The sequence below is a fragment of the Tyto alba genome, unplaced genomic scaffold (assembly GCF_018691265.1).
Source record: "Tyto alba isolate M040663 unplaced genomic scaffold, T.alba_DEE_v4.0 Super-Scaffold_28, whole genome shotgun sequence".
Taxonomy (NCBI): Eukaryota; Metazoa; Chordata; class Aves; order Strigiformes; family Tytonidae; genus Tyto; species Tyto alba.
In genome coordinates, this window is record NW_024881302.1 from 6433841 (window position 1) to 6456793 (window position 22953).

General features: G+C 44.6%; 1 protein-coding gene across 4 annotated transcripts in view; it reads right to left on the reverse strand.

Moving 5' to 3' along the window:
- Positions 1-22953, reverse strand: part of ELFN1 (extracellular leucine rich repeat and fibronectin type III domain containing 1) — a 110201-nt gene that overhangs the window by 51303 nt on the left and 35945 nt on the right. Inside the window, exon 3 of one of the 4 annotated variants that reach the window (XM_042798364.1) lies at positions 5325-5504. The exons of the other annotated variants lie outside the window; for them this stretch is intronic. The gene's annotated coding sequence lies outside the window, so the exon portion shown is untranslated. The remainder of the gene's footprint in view (positions 1-5324; positions 5505-22953) is intronic. 4 annotated transcript variants of the gene reach the window in all.

Genomic DNA, 22953 nt, shown 5'->3' on the forward strand with positions numbered 1-22953 from the left:
CTTCTGGAGAAAGCTGCCTTCCAAGCTGTGTCACCGATCGCAGTCTGATCTGATGACATCTTATTACCTCCAAATGGTGCAAAGAAAATAAAGAGCCCCACTGAAAATTACAGCATCTTAAACATGTTTTTTAACCAGTATATGTGAACTCACAGCAGATAGGTTTTTTTTCGCAAAAGATTTCTTCTCCTTTTTCCAAACTAGACATTCACAAGAGAGGTAGGCAGAGGACAGTAAAGGGGGAGAGAGAATGGCAGCCAGAGGGTGTTGCAAAACTCCAATAATAACTATTACAGAACAAAAGCAAGCCTGTGACAGATACCGGGCAATCTGTAAGTCATCAGGAGAGTGGAGAGCATAATAGACTAATCAATCAGGTAGACAAGGGTGAGAAGTGTCATGGGGAGGCAATAGGTAGTTGGAGGTCAGTTATGAAATATAATCTCTAAATTCAAAGGAGAAGGACAGTAGCATAAGAACAATGACAGGTATTTGAATGCAGGTAGGTAAATGTTGGGTTGGTGGCTTCCAGGAGAGTGAATGTCAGATGAGAATATTATGGGGGTAAGAAAAAATAACCAGGTATTTTAGAGATGGGCACGTATTCCACAAAGTGAAAGGCTGAACTGGTGAGACTTTAATGTGTAGCTCCATTTCAGAAAATGCTATTGAAAGATAGACGGTGGGGCTCCCTGTTGCTTGTTCCTCTGGGTTTCCAGACAAAGTTTGTCAGGTTAGAAGCAAAAAAAGAGATGCTCTTCCTAAGTGTAAGTCCTGCAAATACCACCTGAGATCTGAAAGCCAAGCCAGATCCTTTCTAGCTTGTGCTTTCTCATCAGTGATCCTGCATGCGTAATCTCTAATCTAGTTAGCTAATATGCAGGGAAATTGCACACTGCCATGCATGAGAAGATGGGAATTCTGTAGGTGAATTTAATTATTCCTTCTACAGAGAAAGTGGGAGTCAATAAGGCACAGCTCACTCTCCATTAGCTATCTGGGCTGCACAATGACAAGAAGCCAAACAGCATCATTCACTTCTCTTGCTAAACTAAGCAGGTATAGTACCATTACATCCAAACAAAAGCTTGACTTAACACTAAGTCATTTCTACCAACACTTTTCTGACCTTAACTGCGTACTACCAAGGTGTCACGCAGTCCTTCTAACAGTGGCTAGAACCAAGCAATTAGAGCTGAATGAACAATTCATAATGAATAGTCGGTTTGGCAAACTTCACCTCATTTTATGCTCGCGAAAAGTTCACACACAGATTGCGAAGTTCTCACCTTTCTTTGTTAATGGAAATAACTTGCCATTTTTTCCCCTGAGTAAATAGCACCATGAAAGTTCATTGAAAACAACCTATACTCAAAACACTGGCTGTGCTAATGGGTTATGCCAGCCACGTGGTGCTGTTTCAGCTCCTCCATTGGGTGAGGGACCAGAGTGGCTCCAAGAATGGCAAATCGGGACTGTTACCTCTCTTATCTGAAATTCTCTTTTGCCAAACCTGTCAGTGTTAGAGCACATTCACTGGACTAAGTATCAGCCACAGATATGGGTAATGTGGGAAGAGAGCCAGCTGTGGTCCCTCTAGAGCTGACGGAGAGGGCCAGATATCTTCAGAGACCACCAAAGAGGTGGACACCAAGGACACATGGGAGAACCTGGAGATCTTAAGATGAAGAGCCCGAATCCTTTAAACCATGTACTTAATTCTCCATGCCCAGAGATGGCTGGGGTGGGCCAGATCCTGCAGAGAAAGGGGCACCCATTTGCAGCACAGGAGGTGTCACGCTGCTCGCGTGAGGCTGGACCAAGGGCCAGCAGCCGACCTGCCTGGTTGCTAATGAAGCTGAGAACAATGTGTGCTCTAACGGACTGAGACACGCAGGGAGATAAGAGAGCACGGGGCAATAAATCAGGCTTTCAAAGCAGAGCATATTAGGAGATCAATGGGACAGATATTAGACGAAAGGAGCAAGCACTGGAGAGACAGGAGCAATTCTGTTCCTCCCCCTTCCCCGCGTTGCTAAGGAATTTTTTTTTCCCATTTAATAACATCCTCATTGTTTTTAAATGAGCAGCAAAGCCAGTGGGTTCCACGTGGCATTAGCAATGTGTTTGTGAAAGGGAAAACGACTGGCTCCTAGCAGGATTTGATAAAAGCCTCTCCAAGCTCTGAGTGATTTACAGCTCAGGAAAACAAACACGGACTGATACAAATGCAGAGAGAGGCAAAGACAACGCCAACATCCCAGGTATGCTCAATTACCGGTTCATCAGCCCAAGTGAAGTTGAAGAGCTTTTCAAACTCTACATGGCTCTAAATTAAAGGAAATCTTTAGATGGATAGTATTCTGCAATAAGGGGAAAAGACTAATTTGTTGATCTTCAGCTTGGGTGCCCTCGCCTTTCATGGGCAAAGGGCCACGGGTGAGGGTGGCAGGCAGCAGCTCCTACTCCCCACGTAAGACACGGGAAAGGACCAAACATCGGGATGCCTTTCGCACAGTGCTGCAAAGTTGCCAGCACACACTTCTCCCTCCCTCCTTCCCTCCTCACTGTGCCATGCCCCAGTCCCCAAACAGCCGTTTTTTCCTGTCTCTACTCTGCTTTTCCTGCCCTGGAGGTATTTATGGCAAAGCTGTGAAAACAAACGATTTTTTGGATCATTGGCTGAACTAAAAAAAATGGAGGAAAAAAAAATCACTGCACAGTGACCCCAAATTAGAATTGCCCAGGCTCTCCACGGCAAAATATATATATAAAAAAATATATATATATCTGTGGTCAACCAATTGTTTAATTCAATCTGAAACTAACTCATGGGGAATGTAATTTTTCCCTCCATCCCCTGCCTAGAAACCCATTTTTTCTCAAGAAGAGATGATTTACAGCTTCCCAGCTCCACACTCCAGAGGCACTGACACTGACATGCTGTTTGATATCTTCCCCTGTTTCATGAAGCTCCTTGGCGGTGGGGGACGGGCCCCTTCAGTGCTATTGTGATAAAAACTCAGAGGCAGCTGGGGGTAGTGGCAGCATCGCAGGAACAGAGGGAGCCCGGCCACCGAGAGACTGCGGGAAACTCTTTATTAATTGTTCATGCAGAAACTGTTTTCATTTCGGTGTCTAATTGATATCATGGGGAAATGTCATCTTTGGAAAAGACAACACATCCTCCCCCCTACTCCTCCGGGGTGCACTCAGGCGAGGTGTCCCATGCTGCCTGTGCCGATGGAGTGACCTGCTGCCAGCAAGGCTGGGGTGCTGTCCCCATCCCCCTGCCCCACACCCTCATCCCGTGGGTTTGGAAAGCTGAACCAGCGTGAGAGCCCTGGGGCAGCTGGAAGGGTGGGTTCTGAGCTCAGCCACCTCTCAAACCTTGGGCAGAGAGGAGACTGGAGAGTTTTGCACTGAGAGATGCCCACTGAATGGCAAGGAGAGCTGTGTCAGCCTCTGGTCTCCACTCCAGGATAGGGACTGCCCACATCCCTATGGGAGCTGCCAGCATCATCCCTCCTCCTGCCAGAACAAGCATTAAGTCCCTAATTTCCCACTGGATATCATCCCTCCTCCCTCCTCTTTCCTTAGGCCTCCTCCAAAGACAGCAGCCATCGCTCACACATGCAGCTCCAAGGCTGGCTCTGAACTATTTAAAAGCACAGCAGGTATTTTAATTATTCACGTCAAGTGCGCCTTGCTTGCTAACGACTCTCTGAAGCTGTCACAGCCAGCGCGGGGTGGAGAAGAGCCCTGCCAGGCAGCTTCCCATGGCCCAGCCTCGGGGCAAAGCTTGGGTCTGCAAAACAGCCATGGTGAGGTGTTGTCACCGAGGGCAGTGGTGGCACAGGGACACTTGGGTGAGCAGCACCCTGGCAGATCTGCCCAGTCCCATGTACACGTGCTTGCTCACCCAACCCATCATCCAACTGCTTGCCCAGCCCACCCTGCGGCCACCGTTACGGCACATCGCATGCTCCAGGCCTGGACTATCTGCTGAATGGTTTGCTATTGCTGTGAGCTGCTGTGCCCCATGCTGATAGATTAGCTCTCATAATATTTTAAGGGTGCTGGGATTATCAAGATGCAAGGAAATAGAGGGGTACTTATACAGCACAGCTGGGCAGCTTCAGATGAAGACAATAGCAGGGATGGCATGCTTCCTTGCTGCCTTGAGCTGCTCCCAGGGTTATACGCAAAGAGCTGCTTTGGAAATCAAGCCCTTGATGCCCTGCAGCAATGTCTCTAGTGGCTTCTTCCTTCCCAGTACCATCAAAAATATTTGCTGCGGTAGTACCTGCTCTTCTGACCCACATCTGTCCCTGGGGCCTGGCCCTCGGGGCTCAGTGCAGAACAAGGTGATCTTTTGCAAGGGGAAGTAGGTGAAGAAAGAAGGATGGTGTCCCACCTTCACAGCTGGAAGAAAGACAGCTTGTGTTAAAGGGAGCCAGGCTTCCACCAGGCCCACAAAGGTTATTCTCATCTCTGAAGTACAGGTATGGGGCAGAGACAGGCATCCCACTTGCAGAAGGATCAGGGCTGTGGGCTCCTTCATGTTGGCCTCACTGAGTCTCAACTAAATGTGAGCTTTATTTTCTGGACCATGGAATTTCTATCTGGGGAACAACCTTTCCCTTGAAGGTTGCTCTTGGTTATTTCTCTTATTTCTGATAATTATTAATTGGCTCTTCTTCCCTGCTTTTGCTCAGCATTGCCTCAGTGTAAAGTTGGAGGCTTTCCAAGATTATTAAGGATCTGTTTTCCCCTACCTCTATGCAAGCAAGAGCCTTATCATGGGTAACCCTGAGCTCCAGGGCTCTTCTCTAGGAGTAACACCCCATGGGCAAAGCATGCAAGCAGAGAACACACCACAAAAACACATCCCCTTGTTGCAGAGCTGGAGTCTTCAAGCCTCCTGGGCCACCAGAGCCAGCCCCTCTCCTTTAAACCTATGTGTTTTTTAATGCTAATTTCCACCACATGCCCAATTCGAAGCTCTAATAATGAACAACTGCTTTCTTCCTTTCCTTCTGATTTCATATTCATGAGTCAGGGTTTCCTGGCACTAAACATAAATGCTAAACGGAAATCGCTGCACAGTGACATGTCTGTGTAGCTTCACTGTCCATTTATTTGCCTTTTCAAAGAGCTGCTGTGTTAAGCAAACATCTCTGCCTGGATCCTATCTGGAGGAGTTTGTCTGGTACGGCATGGTGCCTGCCGGGGTGGGGGAAGCGACTCTGTGTGATGGTATCTCATAGCTCTGTTTTTGCTTCAGGGTATTTCTTGTACAATAGTTTGAGCTTGGTGAATACCTCAACCTTTTCTTGAATATTTTCTTGAATCTTGGCAGGCTGCATTCAGAGCTGACACAGTGAGGACTGAAGCAGGGAACTCCCAGAGAGAAACACATCCATCGCTTCGGCTCGGATTCCACTGAGGGCTCCTGCAGGCAGCAGTGGGCAGATGTCTTGGCAGGGGAGGCAGAGAGACACCTGTAACATCACTGGGCAAATTATTTTTTCTGGCAACTAGAAAATTCACACACACATGCAAAAAAAACCATTTCAGGATTCAGCCAAACTTACTTCCCTATCACAAGAAAGAGGGACAAAAGGCATCTTGAAAAAGGGAATGTTTTCTGTTAACCATAATGGTCAAAATGTTTCAGTATTTTCCTTGAAGACCATGCTTCCATGTTGAATTGATTTTTTCAAAACAGCAAGGGCAAAAAATAATCTAAAAGCAAAATCAAAGGAATTAAATCTTCATGTATTTCAAGGTGAACCATGATGTTCTTCTCTGCAGAGCCATCAAGGTGAATAGGCTCTCCTCCTTCTAACTTGCCTGGGACAAAAGCTTTAGACACACAAACTGGCACCCTGAAGTCTCCCCTTCAACAGTTCATCCTGCCCATGGAGCAACGTCTGCCCACCTGTGCTGGTGAACCATGCTGTCCCATTGGAGACATCATCTTCACCCATCTGCTCTGCAATCAAACAGGAACAGATATCACCACCCTAGAAGCAAGGACAACTACCTGGGGCTGGAGTTGGGCTTTGCTTGCCTCTGCTCACTGTCTGGTCTCTTTACAGAAACACCAACTGAAGGTGGCTTTGCTCTAAGTCATGGGCTAGAAAGCGGAGCAGCCGATGTTCAAGTGCCCTGAGCTGTTCTGCCAGTTTTGCTCCTGCAGTGGTCACCTCCATGGGGCAAGGTTGGCAGTGAGGAACTGCAACGTTGGATATGGCAGGTCTTCACCTGTCCTATGTGAGAGGCTTTACCTCCTCTCCACTGCCTCCACTGCCGCCTCCTTCTCCAGGGCTCCATAGATGCACTGCAACTCCTTACAGTCTTGTTACTCTACTGCCTTCTCTCTCTCCTTCTGCAGTCATCCATCGCCCTTCTCTGTCTGCCTTTCCCCAAATGCTTTAACAAATGAGCTCATAGGAAGGCAAAAGTGAGGATGAGAGATGAATTTCAGACCATGAGAAATGAACTCAGAAATGTGAGTTTCTGCAACTACCAGCTGAAGAGTTGTGCTCCTGCTCATGGAGGACATGCTGTGTGGCATGTGTTCAATCAAAGTAATCAATGGGGACCACATTCTGAATATTATCTACACGGAACAGACTCCTTGTGAGGAAATTATGCAGCAATATTTAATGGTGGCAATGATTCAGCAAGTAATAGAAAGAAATATTCCTCAAACCATCATCAACTTCTCATGGATAACTCCCAGATGGGACTTAGGGTAAAAAACCTTTCATTAAAAAGCTATTCAGTTATGGTAAAACTGCCATATGTGTCTCACTGAGACAGAAGTCTGATTGTCAAAAGTGACTTCAGTTTGAAAGCTGCAGGGAAATCAGAAAGCTACTTCACTTTCGAACAGGGGTTTTGGAATCTGTCTTTAGGGACCTGAAAGCATAGCTAGATCTCACACAGCTGAGGTGTCTTACAGCTGGGTGTCTAGGTTAAGGTAATTGTCTAGACTTCTTTTATCATCAGTGAACAGAGAGATGCACACCAACCCCCAGAGAGTGACTCATTCTTCCTGTCTTAGCCATCTATTTTTGTATGGGATGAATTACATTCTGGAGGTGTTGAACGTTCTCCACTGACTATGGAGGAGTCTAGATGGTGAACTTAGCCTAGACACTTAACCTTTATATTGCTAAAACAGGCAGTGCTTGACTGGTGAGAGCAAGCCAAGTTGTGGCAATACAGTGTCACAGCAATGTTAGGTTGGGAGCACTTGGCCAACACCTACAGCAGACAGACACAGGAGTGGCAGTTCTCTCATCAGGCAGGAGACGGATGAAGAGAAATCCTCTCTCCTCATCATAAGCACACACTGTGGTGATCACAATATTTAACTAAATCCTGAGACACGCCGGTGCCTGATTAGCTCATCTAATTCATTTATGTCATGCAAAAGGTACAGATCACAACTAATCCCCTTCCAAAGTATGGCCTGAAAGTTGTAATTTTGCAGTCCTGGGAGGAAAGCAGAGACTGGTCTCTCAACTGAGTGTAGTCTCTCAAAAAGATCAAGCCTTTTACCAAGTTTGGGTTTTCCTGAGATTAGCAATCCCAAACTTCCAAAACTCAACAATTCAGTTATGAAAAATCAGCTGTATTCTTGTACCCATCTTACCAGTTTTGAGCAGCTATGTCTTGCAATTTTAAGGGTTTGGTTACAACCTTGAGAGCTATTTTGCATACAAAAGGCTCCATGTCTCAGGTTTTCCATAGTCCAGGGACATTGCTAATAACCTACACTGCAAAAATAATCCTTCTGTCTTCTAGGGTGCTTCCTGCTATGAGCCTTCCAGAAAACAATGAGATTATTACTGCCATGACTTCAGTGTGGGCCAATTTCAGTCCTCTCAGAAAAGCAAGATCTATACACCTCTTAGAGCCATCATGCCCAAACCTCTCCAGCTTTGACTCCTGAAATACACCATGGGCCAGGTTATGTGTGCGAAAACCAGGACTGGAGATACAGGAACTCTACAGGAAAACCAGAAATTGTAACTTCAAAGATAAGAACATGAGATAATAAAATAGAAATAGGGAAATAAATGGAAGGAGAAGTTACCAGAGGAAGGCCAGACTGCCTTCCAAAAATAGCTCTCTAAAGGAAAAGTTTGCAACAGGTTCTGAACGGGGCAGCTAAATTACAAAAAGCATGTCAGGACCCTTCTGCAACACCAACAAACACGCAGGAAGGGTGGAAACAAAATTCATGAGGCTAAAGACAAAGATGAAGAATTTTTAGCTACCCAGAGTTGTGGGCTTTAATTCACAAGGAAAAAAATCTGCGCTCTTTCCTGGGGTGTACTACTGCCAGGAGCAGAATGCAGCTGACAACAAAGAGCTGATGGCTTGGAAGCCAAGGGGTTCCTTACGGGCCAGGGAAATGCCTTGGAGACTTGATTTCTCTATACAATTGGCTTGTGCCTGTCAGAAAAAAGACAGTGTTTTTTCCTGACTTGTCTGGAAAATCAAGATGGATCATACTTATTTAAGGGGATGTTCACAGTACACACAGGAATGTGTTCAACACAGGGTTGAGCAAGACCTTTGGTTCATGATGCAATACCAAAAGTAACATAGATATGTAAAGTGTGCATCTACCTGTCTCTCTAGGAACATACACAAATACATGATACATGAGCTTCTTAGAACCTAGTGATATAAATTAGACTCCTGTGAATTGAACAGATTTACTTAATGGTATGACAGTCCAGCAGGACAGATACAGCACTGATGGCTTGGTTTCTCCTTTTCAGCTTGGTTTTTCTTTTTCTGCCTGCTTCAGCCATTGAGTTACCTGGGACAAGCTTCTGCAGCTGTGCCTCAATTTTCCCATATTTAAAAACAGGCCAATGTGACTGTAAGATGTTGGAGATCTCTTAAGGAAAGACACTGCATGAGAGATTTTTCTATTTTAGATCCTGAAAAGTGCTAGCCAAATGCGAGTTCTTAAATACAGCTGGTGAATATATAAGGAAAATTGATTTCTGCAGAAGACTACATCATTTAACTGAAAAGTCAATAACCATCTTCCATACTAGCGTTTAAATATTTGATTGAAAACATTCAGATAATGGTATATTTTTGGTTCAGATTGTTCACTGAAAAGCAGGGAAAACACAGCATTACACTCAGTATTAAATACTATGTTGACAGAGAACACAAATGTCAGTATGACCATCTTAGAAAAGATATTTTAGAGTATGTAAAATTAAATGACTCAGGATTACTCATGATGATATCTTACAAGAAGCTGTGAAAGCTCTTATTTCAGGAAAATTACTGGAATTGCTAACAATGTAAAGAAAATATAGTTATAAAAAACATGCCTCCCCTGATAAAGAAATACAAAGGCTTCAGGCTCCAAAGATGAACACTCTAAACCAAAAGCAAGACAGAATACTAAAAAGTCTAACAGAAATCTCAAGACATGATCAAGGGAAAAGGCAAAATCACAAATAAAAATGGCCAAAGGAGACTTCCATAAAAGTGGCACTAAGATAAAAGAGTTTGGCTTGCTTTCTTACAGGAGAGTTTATATATTTTTATATATATATATATATGTACAAAAATATGGAAATTTTTCAGAACAAATGCAAAATTATTTTAAAAAGATGACGTAGCTCAGTCAGGAAAAAGACAAAAACCAAACGCCCAACACTACAGTATCATACTAATGGTCAAAGGCTAAAACCCATTCAATTCCTGGAAAAGGCTGTGCCCATCTAGCTCTTCAGTCAGGCATTCCTGGTCAGATGTTAGTTCACTTTCCCATCAGAAAGCTGTATTTCAGCAAAACTGAAATTTCTCCTGACATGAATTAATTCTGATAAAATCACAGTTTAAAAGAATTAGAAATGTTTTGATAAATCAAACATTTCATTTCAAGACTTCAGGAGAATTTTTCATTTCTATTTCGATCACATCATAAAATCTTCAAACATTCACATCTAATTGCCATTAAAATTAACCTGAAATATATTTTAATATTATTCTATTTAATATTATTCTATTCAGAATTTAATACCATTCTATTCTATTTTAAATTCTATTCAGAATGGAAACAAATGTCAAAATCTCATAAATTCCTGCAACATACAAATTCTTCTATCATCTCATTGCTAAATTATCAGGCTTTCCAGGTATCTATTACAGAACTTGCACTGAAACATAAGAAAAAGGCACACTCTTCAGAACCATGAGGTCTGTTGCTGTTACTCTAATGTGAAACAAAGGGAAATCTATAACCCACAGAATCAGACCAAAATATGAGCATCAGGACTGTAGTCTGTTAAACACTTTCAGTGCAGTGAACTGCATTCACCCAACCTAGGTGAAGAAACTGGAATTTAAAAATACTTTTAGGTACAGAAAAAGCATCTGACTGTGTTGAGTGGCCATTCCTTGTGAACCTTCCTTTTTTTTTGTCTCATTTCAGTTTATATTTAGAAATGCTATAAATATCTTCTATTTAATAAAATGAAATAATGTTTTGATAGATGATTCACTCATTTAATCTCCCCAAAAGAAAGGCTGCAGATAAGACTGTTTTCACTGCATCTGTTCATCTGGCAGGAAAAAATAATTTCAATGGAAATGTTGCAAAAACCAACCATTTCTACCCAGATGTTGTATTTCCATATTTCTGATGCCATCCTGCCTGCAACCATTTCTTTAGATTTACATGAATTAACCAGTGTAGGATGGATACCAGATGACAAAATAAGTATTCAAAGAAGTAACAATTGCTTTTGATGATGACTTTGGAAGCTCAAAACAAAAGCTGTAATCTCTTATCCATATACAAATATAAACATTTTGGGATGGGTTTAATACACCTAAAAGTTTCATCCCATAAGGTGCTTTTAGGTAAGTTTCAGAACAGAATTGTAATCTAGAACAAAGTATGCAGGTTCCAACTAGGCTGGTAATGCAGCATTTGTATGAACTTATTTCTTCCCAATTTCTGCTCATTCTGTGGGTTACTTCCGCGACTACCCAAGATCTCTTTGGCACTTAGAAAAAGGTGCAACCATAACTTTACAGACTTTTTTAAATAATAAAACTTATTGAGTCAAGTACAGTTCTTCACACCTGTTTTTAGAGCAAACTAGCATCAAGTAAAAGTACTGACCAGAAGAACAATAGATATCTGGGATAGAAGTTAGGAATGACTTGTACTGAATCCAAACTGGAGACTCTTTCAACCTCTGTGGGTCTTTTCACAACCAAGTTTAAGGAATTAACCATCAAGAAAAATCTGTAGTATAAGATCACACCATAACGCCTTATTCTGTGCTCACCTGCACCAGATTGAGTCAACTGTACTGACACAAAGTTTGTACAAGGTATAGAGCAAAGGAAAATTAACCCTTTTGATCTCATGGAATGGGCAAAAGATGCAACATAATACAATTTTCCACAATTATGATCCTCCTGTTTTCTTCTAAAGCACTTGATTATTAGGAAAACTGCCTAGAAGATTACACAAAGTACTTAGGATTTGTATAGTAATAACAATGATATGGTGTAGCCAGGGAGTATGACTTTACCTATGATCTTTGAGCTGAAAAAACATGTTCCAACTGCAGAAGTTTGATGGTAAATTTACAGTCTTCTGAAGCATGGTGGCAAGCAGGAGAGCAAAAGAAAAAAATATTTATCACTGTTTTTAGCATGACAGTTTCATAGCATCAAGTCCTAACTGCTATCAAGATTTTTATAGACTTCATTTGAAGGAACAGATAATAAAAGACAAAAATCAGAAAAACAATTAAAATGAGTTACAGTGAGAGGGTCCTTTTTGCCTATACTCCTTATCATGAAACTGTGCACCAACAAAATCATATCGTACTAAAACAGATGAACAGGAGAATTCTGCTGTCATCAAACAAAAACGATAGGTAAAATCCTTGAAAGGTCCAAATTAAAAAATAAACCATCATGATAAAAGCAATTGCTTTTCAAATGGACAGGCGAAAATGGATTGATATAATATGATCAAGTAGCTATTGCATGTAATTTGATGGCAAATCTGTATAAAACTTAATATAGCGTCTATTGTGCCTCTTCCAGATTATGGTCTTGATGTTACTGGCTCGTGAGTAGTGCTGGAGAAACTGCAGTGGGGAAAGGAGCTTCCAACATGTAATTTGGTTTTGTCCTAAAATACAGACATATTGTCAGGAAATAGTAACTGTTACCAAAAATACTGCTGGAATGAAAAATACTGTGTTCTTTCCACTGGAAATAATCTTAGGAGAAGAAGATACCAAAATAGCCAACACAAACACAAAGTCCCTGTAAGAAGAACATGCTCTGATTCAGCAAAACAGGTAAATATGTGCTTATGTTAAGGGAGTTCTGTCCAGTTGAAATCACTCATGTTACAATTTTAAGCATGTTTATGCCCCTTGAAATCAGTTGGATGCATAGTGCTTTGATAAATTGGTCAGTAGTAGGGATCCTTCACCTTCCCATGGCAGTTTGGAAGCTATGGCAGCAAGTACAGGGAAAACAAAGACCTGAGAATGTAATTCATCTGAAAAAAAAGCTGAAGAGCTGTAAAACTCTGCAACACCTTTTTTCAGCACAACACACGGCAAGAGAGGAGTGGAGGAACGGATCATTTAGGATGGGATTGAGGAGACTTGTAGTCTGCTAGTTTGCAGAGCTGATAACCCACGTAATGCTTTAGGTCTTGGCCTTGTCCTGCTGCCAGCAGAGGTGACCAGTCCCTCTTTGGGCCCTCCTAGACAAGGAAAACTCAAGTGAAGGGGCAGAAGTTAAGGAATCAGTTCTACTCCAACCCATGAGCACGTATAGCCTTGACACAGTTTGAAGGTCCCACACTTTATGTCGTTCAGATTTAAACTTCCACTGCTGGCCTCTGTGAGAACATCATGGACGGAGGCCAGTGTGAGGTGTGTAGTGACTCTCTCATGCCTCAAGGCAGCTAGTTTGTGACCCTTCCTCACACAAAAGGAGAAGTGCTACCACTGCGAGTCTTAGATCCAAAGACCGGTCGTTAAATATTTACTTCAGAAACTGGATTTTCATTTTCAGTTGTTTGATCTTTCATTTTCTTCCTCTTTAGTCATTCTTGAGTATTTAGTCCCATCCCACAGCTCCTGAGTAGATGTGTTAAATATAAAATAACAACCAGGGGTGGGATTTTCCAAAGCACTCGGCATTGCCTGACTCTGTTCTCTTTGAAGTCAGCAGGAGTTTTATTATCAACTTCAATGGGAGCGGTTAAGCCAATGCTACACATTGTGAACGTGCATATTCATGAAGCAAGTAGCATTTGCAAATGGTACACGGATTCTAAGGGCTGATAAGGTTTTAGTTAAAAGCTACTTGAAAAAAACAAGTAGTTCCATGAGCACCAGAACTATGAAATTCTGCTTTCCTTGCGCTTGATTGACTTGGATGCCAGAGAAGGTGCGTGTGCTGATTGAAGTCCTTCCTGTGGGTGGGGGTGCCAAGATGTGTGCTTTCTCCCAAATGGATTCACCAGCATCAAAAAAAGGCTCAGCACAACATGGCAGCTTTTTCATCAGCAGAAGTAGGGCATCTCTCCTCTACCTCTGCCTGTCTTCTCAAAGCTTGGGGGAACTTGCTACTTTTGAGACTGCTACCCTCTATCAAATTCGGCTGGAGTTGGCTAATGCACTTAAAAGTTGCTAGGCATATACACACAGGTATGCATACACTCCATATGAGCATGAAATCCACATTTTTGCAGGAAGTAATGTTAAGTCCTCTCAGAATCAAGTTTTGAGAGAGTGAAAAAGATGGATTCAGAGCAGCTGATCAGCAAATAGCCTCAGATGGATGAACCACAATCCTCTGAGAATCTCAGCAACAGAAAACATGCTAAGAGAAGGACAATCCTTGAGGAAAGAAGATGAAGACAAGAATATGGTCCTTGAGAGGATTTAGAAAAATGGCTGGTGAGATAAAAGTACATTCCAGATAAGAAACTGCAATATATAAATGTGGTAAATTTTCTCAAAGTACTCAAAGTGTCTAAAAAATACAGCATTTTAAAGGGCTCAGTGTTTTTGAGGAACGGAGGCACTGCACTTCTGGAGAGAAGAGCCATTTTCATTCTGGAAAGCCAAAGCATCTTTGGCTGCACAGAGGAAACGAAGGAAAGTGGCAACAGTGACTGGTCCCTTTGGCATCTGGGAGCCCAAGAGGAAGACAGATTTGGATACGGTCCCCAAACTCCTTTCATATGGGAATCCAGGCTCCCAGGAACAAAGCCTGGCAATGGACCCTCCCTGCCAAGAGCAGCCCAGTGCCAGCCCAGGTGCTCACATGCACTGTCACTGCCTTTGGCACCAGGGATGTCCAGAGAAGAGGATCAGTTCTCTTTCCACCCCACAATTTCCACACCGCTGACAACCCAGAAAACAATTCAAGAGGGAATTCAAAGGATCTGTTGAAATTTCAACGAGGAAATCTGAGTGAGTGAGCATATGTAAATAGAAAGAATGAGTAGCACATAATTACATCAAATTGTTACTTAGCAAGGGAAGTAAATAACCCAAAATATGCAGAGCAAAAAATGGCAATGAATTAGAACTAATTACTTAAGGCTAATTAAAATAAAAATGGCTTGAATTGAAATATGTTAATAGCATTGAACCTGCCACCTACAAGGGAATTTTAATAAAAATGATAATGTTGCTTCAACTTTCACCTGATGGAGATGGGAAGTTGGGATTTGGAGCTATGATCAATACCACCAAAGCAGCTATGGATTGGAGGGTATTGTAATGCATTATTTATGATTAGTCTTGGAATGGGCTGGAATTTTCTGGTGGGTGCAGGTCCCCTGGTCATGGAAAGAAAGAGGCTTTCTTGAATACTGGATGTGAAGTGAAGAAAACAGTGTGAGGGACAAAACCTAAATCCCTTGAAGACAAATAGAACCTGAGGTACCTCTTCATGCTGTGAAGTGCTACAACTGAAGGGAGTAAAAGAGAGAGGCAGAGAGATAATGAGATCACAAAGAAGGAAAGAGAAAGAGGGAATAAGAGAGACTGAGGGAACAAGCAGGAATGAAACAGATAGAGCAAGCCTAGAGCCATGACAAATCATCACCAGCTTCAATTACACGAGCCTGCTGGGCTATGAAATCTGCCAAAGGTCATTGGATTCCTGTCTCTGCAATTAAGAAACAAGCAGCTTCACTGGTTTCACCCCATGGCCTGACTGTCTGGTGCAAGTGTCCAGGGACCAGTGGCATCGCTCATGGCTGTAGGTACCTGCACCAACAGCAGGGCACTAACAAGCTAGTCCAGAGAGCATGGACAGCCCCATTTAGGGGATGAACGTGTCTGAGCCATGCACCAACTCTTAGCATTTAGCCAGCACACCATAGTGCTCCTGTGACAGCAACTCATGCGCTGCCAGAGAGCAGAGGGGAAACCTCAAGCAACAGGAAAGCCTGGTTCAGCATATTCTTGCCATACTGCAGCCACACCACAGGGCCCAGCTGGTGCTTCACCACCACCCTGTGTAGGTTTACACCCCAACCCATCTTCAGCTGCAACCACTGAACCCACTAGTCTTGGATCCATTCTGGGCATGGACTCACCCAGTTCAGTGGCAGCATCTACATGTGGAGAAGTCCTGAACCCCCTCTGCCATAAGCAGTGAGTGTCCTGGCCGTGCACCGTGCTCTGGGGCTCACCCCTCCATGCTGAGCTGGGCGTGAAGCTCCCCCTGCTCCTCCAGAAGCCAAGCTCTTAGTTGTGTTTACCACCTCCCTCTTTCCAGTTCCCCTGCTTTACACTGGAGGTGAATATTTCTTCGGCCTCTCCTGCCCTGGGATTCACATGAAAAATGTGAGTTCCAAGTCCCAGCATGCTGCATGGACAGGGTCCATGAAGGGGATAGAGGGTGGGATATGGGAGCGATGCAGCCTTTCCATTTTCACGCCAACTCCTGGGCTAGCTTTTGAGCCAACTGAATGGCAAGCTGGTGCCAGGCTTGCTGCCAGCTGATGGAGCCAACTGGATTCATCTTGGAGCTGTGCATCTGAGAAAGATCTTAAGCCCCAGCACAGTTGGGTCCTCCCCAGTGGGTTTGGGATGCTGTGGAAGAGCAGCAGAGGTGCTGCAGTTGCAGAGGTCCTGGCCTATCTGTAACAGCCTTCCCAGCATGGGCCAGCTGCTGAGACTGGACTGCAAGAGCCACTCAATAGCATCTAGAGTATGGACTGATTCCCCAGGTCCTGCACAGGCGATGGTAACAAGCCTTGGATTAATTGTGCAAGCTACAGGCTATGATCTACTGATGACCATCTCCTTAGCGCTCAACTTAAACCAAATTCCAGCCAGGACAGGTGGGACATACCCTTGGAAAAAATCACTGTACTGAGTGCCAGGGCTCTGCTTTGAGCGTGCAAGTGAGGTAGATCTATATCAGGGTGTCTGTAATGTGATTTCTATTTTTCCAGCCTCCCGCAGACAAAAAAAAAAAAAATCACCTCCTAGAAAACCAGAGTTCAGACTCAACACTCCTCCTGTGCATGGAGGAGTTGTGGCAGACTGGGAACAGGTCCCTGTGAGTCTGTTGCCAAGGTCCCGACATCGCTGTCGCTGCCCTGCCTGACCCTCTGCCTTCCAGGGAGGGAAGCCCTGGCACCAGCGAGGATGCTGCCTCGGCAGACACAAGCAGTCGGCTGAAAGACATTTCCTCTTTGTTTCTCTGCTCAGTGTAATGAATCCTGCCTCCCACTCAGATCTGCTAAGTAAGAGGAGTTACTGTGAGTAATCCCCACTTCGGCATCTTCTGCTGTAATCGCAGAGAAATCACATTAGCTTTTTTTTTCTAGGACAAGGAGAAATTCATCAAATTGCATTCCGGGGAGAACACACGCAAGAGAGGGAAAGCCAACAACAACATACACGTACCCTGCAACAATCCCAAAGTTGACATTTACATTTTAAACATTTGTAACAGCTAAACAAATAACAGTAATTATACTATTTGCATACTTTGTTAAATAATTCTTTGTTAGGTAAAGGGAGCCTGTGTGTGCGTGCAAGAGTGGATGCTCGAAGCCCAGGGAGGCAGAACAGCTGCTTCTTCCATTCCCAGGTGCTCCATTTGCTTCACAAAATGGGGACAAGTGACCTAAAGCACTGGCCAGGGTTTGGGGTGTGCTGATATCTGGGACGTGCAGGTATGGGGGCAGGAGGCCCTTGGATCTGGAGGATGAGGATCGTGAGATGGAACCACACTGCCCAGCAGCCACACTGCCTCTCCAAGGACGCGAGCAAGCTTTATTGCTCCAGATATGAACACCAGCCAAGGTGAAGCTCCCATCCTCCCAGCCTGAATTTAGGACTGCAAAAGCAGGTTGTACCCAAGAAGCAGGAGAGCTGCAGGAGAAAGCAAAGGAAGGCAGAGAAGTGGGATGGAGCCTTTTGGCAGCCCTCCAAGGGAAGGTCCCCCCTTAGCACCACCACTTCCTCGCCAGCCACGTGCCGAACACCCTTCTGACAACGACACCTGACTCAGAGTCCAGTCTTGTGGCTGGCGGTTTCCCCTTGCTCCTGCAAAAGCATCTCAGCTTTTATCCCCTCTTGCTCAGCTCCTCCAGCAGACAGCTAATTGCAGGGGTTTTCTTTCATTTCTAGTACAGAAAGCCCAGTAAATGCATTTTAATCTGCCCAGCTTTCCCCAGGATTGGCTGGCGATCCTCTCACCACTCCTATCCCAGGTTTGTTTTGTTTTTTTTTTTTCCCTAAGTAGATTTGAATGATGCGAACTGGTGGAGAGAAGAGAAGCCTTCTGCCTCTCCTCACATAGTTGGAAAAGGTGGAGCAGAGCCAGAGCCACTGCATCTTTTCACACCTGGCTGGAACCAGGTCAGGCAGCTAATGTGTTTCTCAGGCTCAGCAACTACTTGTTGGAAACACACTAACGCCGCTCGGCTGTTCCGAGTGCTGGAGGCTGGGAGAAGAAATTCCAGCGAGAGACGTATGTGTCGGAAGGCAGAGAGGGATGTTGTGCCAGGAAAATGAAAAGAGACGCATGCATGGAGAGCTCTGCTCTGTGCAAAAGAAAGATATGTAGATTTAATAAAGGCTCAATGCCTTTGAAATTGTCTCTCACAACTTCAGTTAAGACAGGAGATTTCATTAACCATGATAGTGAGTGCTCATACCCTGCTGAATAGCAAAATGCCAGCTCTGGACATTAAAGCTGTCCGTGTGGGTCCATTAACCTGGGCATAAAACCATGCTAACTCTGCATCCCCCATCCAAAGAGTTTGGTTCCCCAAACAACAGCAGGGAAGTCCCAGCCCCAAGGAGGAATCCAGACGTTTGCCGGCTGTGATCTGTGCAGCTCACATTTGTAAGTGTACAACTAAGGGCATCCCATGGGGCTGGGGAAGTGCTCCAAAATAACCATTCTCCCCTCAGAACATTTTCACTGGAAACATTTATATTTACCCTTCAGCCAAAACTTTTTCCCAATTTTTCTTCTTTAAGTTGAAAGAACATTTTCCAGTTCAACTCTAGTTCTCTCAAGTAGAAAGCAAAAATGTTCAGTTTTCTTTAATGACTCCTTTCTCTCCCACTACCCTGCCTTAGAGTTAAAAAAAAGGAAATGAGGGAAGGAAAACTAACAAAATCAAAGAGAATTTTTTTCCATTAGTTTCAAATAACTTGAAACAACTTTTTTCTTTTTCTTTTTAAGAAAAAAAAAAAAAGTTTTATGAGTGAATCTGAAGCATGCAAAAGCTTTATGCAAACCTTTTTATGTAGGTCAAAAAACCTTTTTCCCAGGATAAAAAAAAAACCAAACAAAAACCCTTAATGTTTGTGAAACAATGTGGACCAACTCTAAAAATAAGCTACCATAGCAATGAAAGCTTTGCCCCAACTGACTGCGCCTTGGTGTCACCTTCTCCTGCCTCGAGCGCTCGACATGACTCTCCTGCCTTTCCAGCCTGCAGCTGAAGCACGCAAGAGGCAACTGTGTGTGCTACACCACGGACCACGGTGATTCACTCTCACTTTGCACAAGTGCAGATGCCTTCATTCCATCAGTACATCCCTCACCATGCAATCCTGGTGCTCTGCATCTCTTAAAGGAGGTAAGACTCCAGGGCTAGGTGAGAAAGCTCAGTGACCTACCCATGTGCTGATACATCACCTCTGGCTTGCAGAAAAAAAAATGATCCTTCGTGCTAGACGCTGGTCCAATTTAGTCAAATGAGAGACACTCATTAAAAACAGTAATGAGAAACTAAAACAATTTTTTTTAAAGCTTTTTGATTAGGTAGACTTGCTGGGGAATGCTGCACTCAGCATGAAATAACATCCCCATGAAGGTAGCAGTGGTTAGGGAGGAGATGAGCTGCCGGGGAGAGGGAATGAGAGCTAAATGCTCCTTGGGATGGATGAGCATTTTGCTGACTGAAGGGGAGAGGGATACAGCCATGGTTTGATGGCACGACCACGTCTGTGCCTGCACGGTGGCTGGAGTTGGAGCTCTGGGATGCTGTCATCCCAGTTCGGTGCAGCGAGGGAGCCTGAGCTGACAAAAACACATGTAGCAGCTCCGGGAGCCAAGAGCAGACGTGCCTGCAGGTCACTGCAGTGGCTCTGGTGCTGCAGAGAGAGGTGTCAGCCTCAAGCAGGGCTAAAAGGGTTGACCCCTGCGCTCAGCTCCAGCACCATCACCTCAAGGGAGATTTGAGGATGAGAGCAGGGTCAAGGCAGGAGTCAGAGCTGTCCCTGCAGCGCACAGTGTAGTGGGAGAGGTTGGCATGTCTCAGCCAGGGCAGAAATGAGAGCCTTGGAAAGTACGTTTGGTTTAGGACAAAAAGGCAAAAATCGGAGAGAAAAGAACCGTGCTTCCTGCCTCCCTTTAAATTAAAAAAAAAAAAAAAAGTTCAGGGAAACGGACAAATTTTGCTTCAAAAGATATGTAACACTTCATTTTGCTTCATTCCTTTTGAATACTTCTTAGAAAACACAAAGGCTTTAAACAAAAGGTCATTAAGAGATAAAGAATTGAAGCCCTTCTTGCAAGAATGGAAAGAGAAGGCATCTTGACATTTTTAACAGGGTTTAGGGTTTTTTTTCCTCTTTTCCAAAATGAAAATTAATCAACATTGATTTGATTTCACACACAAAAGCCCATTTCATGGAAGTGGCCTTTGCTGACAGAGAGATGTTTCGACAAGAAAATTCCAGTTAGAGGAGCACACAATTTGCTGTGCACCATTAAGGTACATGAGCTGCAAGGACACCGGTCTCCCAGGGTTCATAATAAATCCCATCCTTTTTCTGGGTCAAGAAACTCATAGCTGTCTGGAGTTTATGCTAACACGCCAGGGTTTGGGGACTGCTGTCGAGATCTGAGGAATTCCTGTTGCCTGGAATAGAAACAATGAAATTGTTCCAAGGCACCATTTATTCCCAGGTGCCTGCGAGCTGTCATTTCTGGGGAAGATGAACAATTTGAGAAGATCTAATATCTTTAGAAATAATTCAGGACGACAGAATTCATTCAGCTCCCCGGGTCAATAATGAATGGGACTCGTGAGTCGGAGGAGGATGGAGGGGATCCGACCACCAGCTCTGCCAAACCAGGTGAGTCTGGGCAGCCATGCAAGAGGCAAAGACAAAGGTTTTGAGCAGCTCTGCCTGGACACCACACATGGTCCACAGGGGCTGGGTGGGAGCAGTGGGGACCAAGGGATGCAGTGACCATTGGGCTGGCAGCTGCAGCCCGGCAGCGGGATGCCGCTCTGCTAGCGTATTAAGGACGAACCTAGTTCCCTTGCCTTGAGCCTTGTGCTACTACTCTAGCACCCTGGCTCCCCCCAATGAATGCCTGTTTTATCTTGCCTCCTTTCACCTGTTAGTCTATTCTAGTCTAAGGACTAGATAAGGACTAACACAGACTGCTCTAGCTGGGAACAAAGGAGCGATGCTATGAACAGCAAGATGCAGAGTATGACGCCTAAGATATTTGTCAAATAGCTGCGAGTCATCCTGAATGTGCCACAGCTTTTACCTGTCATGAAGGGTCAGAAGTGGGACAGGGAAGGGGTAGCATGGAAAGAACCCACCTGCTTCCCAGTATGACATGATGACACATTAAGCCCCAGTACCAGAACCAGCCCTGCTTCCCTGCAGCACTGCCCTGGCTGTGTGCAGCATCTTGTCCTGGCTTATGTTCACTTCCCTGCATACACCACTTTAAAGTGCCTTGGGTCCATGTATCTATGTCAGAGAGCAGAGAAAATGGCAAGGGAAAAGCAAACAAAACAAATGGGAAAAGCACAACAAAAACAGTAGAAGTCCTCCCATGCCACTCTGTGCTTTCAAGTAAATGAGGCTAATTAACTAATTGCCTAAATTATTAGGGCTATTTTTACCCTTATATGAAGGCTTGGCATTATTGCCGATTCCTTAAGATTCAGTGCTGAACTCTCAACTTATCAGAAAGTTAATGAGGCAAAGCCCCTGGAGTGGGGAGCCAGAGGGCAGAGCAGCTGCTGGGCCAGGACTGGACCTGGGGCTCAGGTGGGTACCGCTGCTGTGGGGAAGCAGCATCTGCAACAAAAGAACCCTCCTTGGGTGATGCTGCTTAACACAGAAGTTCAGTGCTATTTGCTGAAATCTCACCTGCACCTGAATCTGCCTCCCAGTAAAGGATTTCTTCTATAACTAAGCATTCCCTCTGCTCCACCGGTTTCCCATTCCAGCCAAGGTGATAGAAGCTGATTTGGAGGAAGGGTTTCACACCCCAGCAAGAGAAAGGGAAGACTGATGGCTAAGGTTCTTTAACATGCTAGTCCTGGCAATGACGGCAACTCTCATGGGCAGACCCAGGGTAACCTTCGACAAGCGGGCAGGAAGCAAAGATAGTGCACAACTCAGTATCAGCAGCAAAACCTGCTTGAAAATGGCTTTTTGACACTAAGGGATGTGCTACTAAGCTACTATTGACCCATCTAGGGGCAAGGTGGTAAAGGTGGGGATGTGGCTGCAAATGGGGACTCTGGGTCTTCATCTGAAGGAGGATGGAGCTTGTTGGAGATGGTTTTAACAGTTGATTTGGGACCTAGCTAGGATTTTAATCTACAGAGCCTGCTGGCATCATTCAGTGGAGCTATCACACCCCGGCACTGCCAGCTCTGGTCTCTCGAACCAGCTATTAGCAAAGAAACACCCTCCTAGGGCCGGCTGGAACCTCTGCTCCTCTCAGGGAAGCCACAGGGCTTGGGAGGTGCCAGCGCTGGGCACAGGGCTGCACATTCTAAGCCTGCCCTGGGAAACAACCACTTTTCAAGGCTGGTTTCCCTGCTGCTGCCTTGGGAAGCAAGTTCAATCCTGCGTGTGCTGCTTCCAGAACTAATTGGGATTTGCTGTGCTAGTGACGCCGGGTGTCTCCACGCCGGCTGCAGCCAACTAACCAAAATACGCATGTCCCTCCCCCAGCAGGCAGTTAAAAGCAATGTTGCAGCTAGCGGAACTCTCTAGATGTATTTACTGAGATGCACCCATTGCTCTTTCTCTGGGGACACTGGCCACCATAGACCAGTCACCACTGCTTTATGTGTCAGCCCTGAAAATCTCTGGAATGAGATACATTCTCTCCAAATAGGGAACTGATGTTACATGGCCTATGCACACAAAGTCACCCCTCCATTGCACACACATGAATATCTCCTTCCCAAGTTATCCGGGCCACCCTCCACAAAAGGAAAGCACTAATCCACCTGCTGTAACACCGACAGACCACATGTATCCCAAGAACTCAGCTTCCATTCAGTCAGGAGTCTAACATGGCAGGAGCTCCCTCCTTCCACTTGGAGAAAATACCGTTTTCTTGGGGTTTGAAGGATTTTATCCC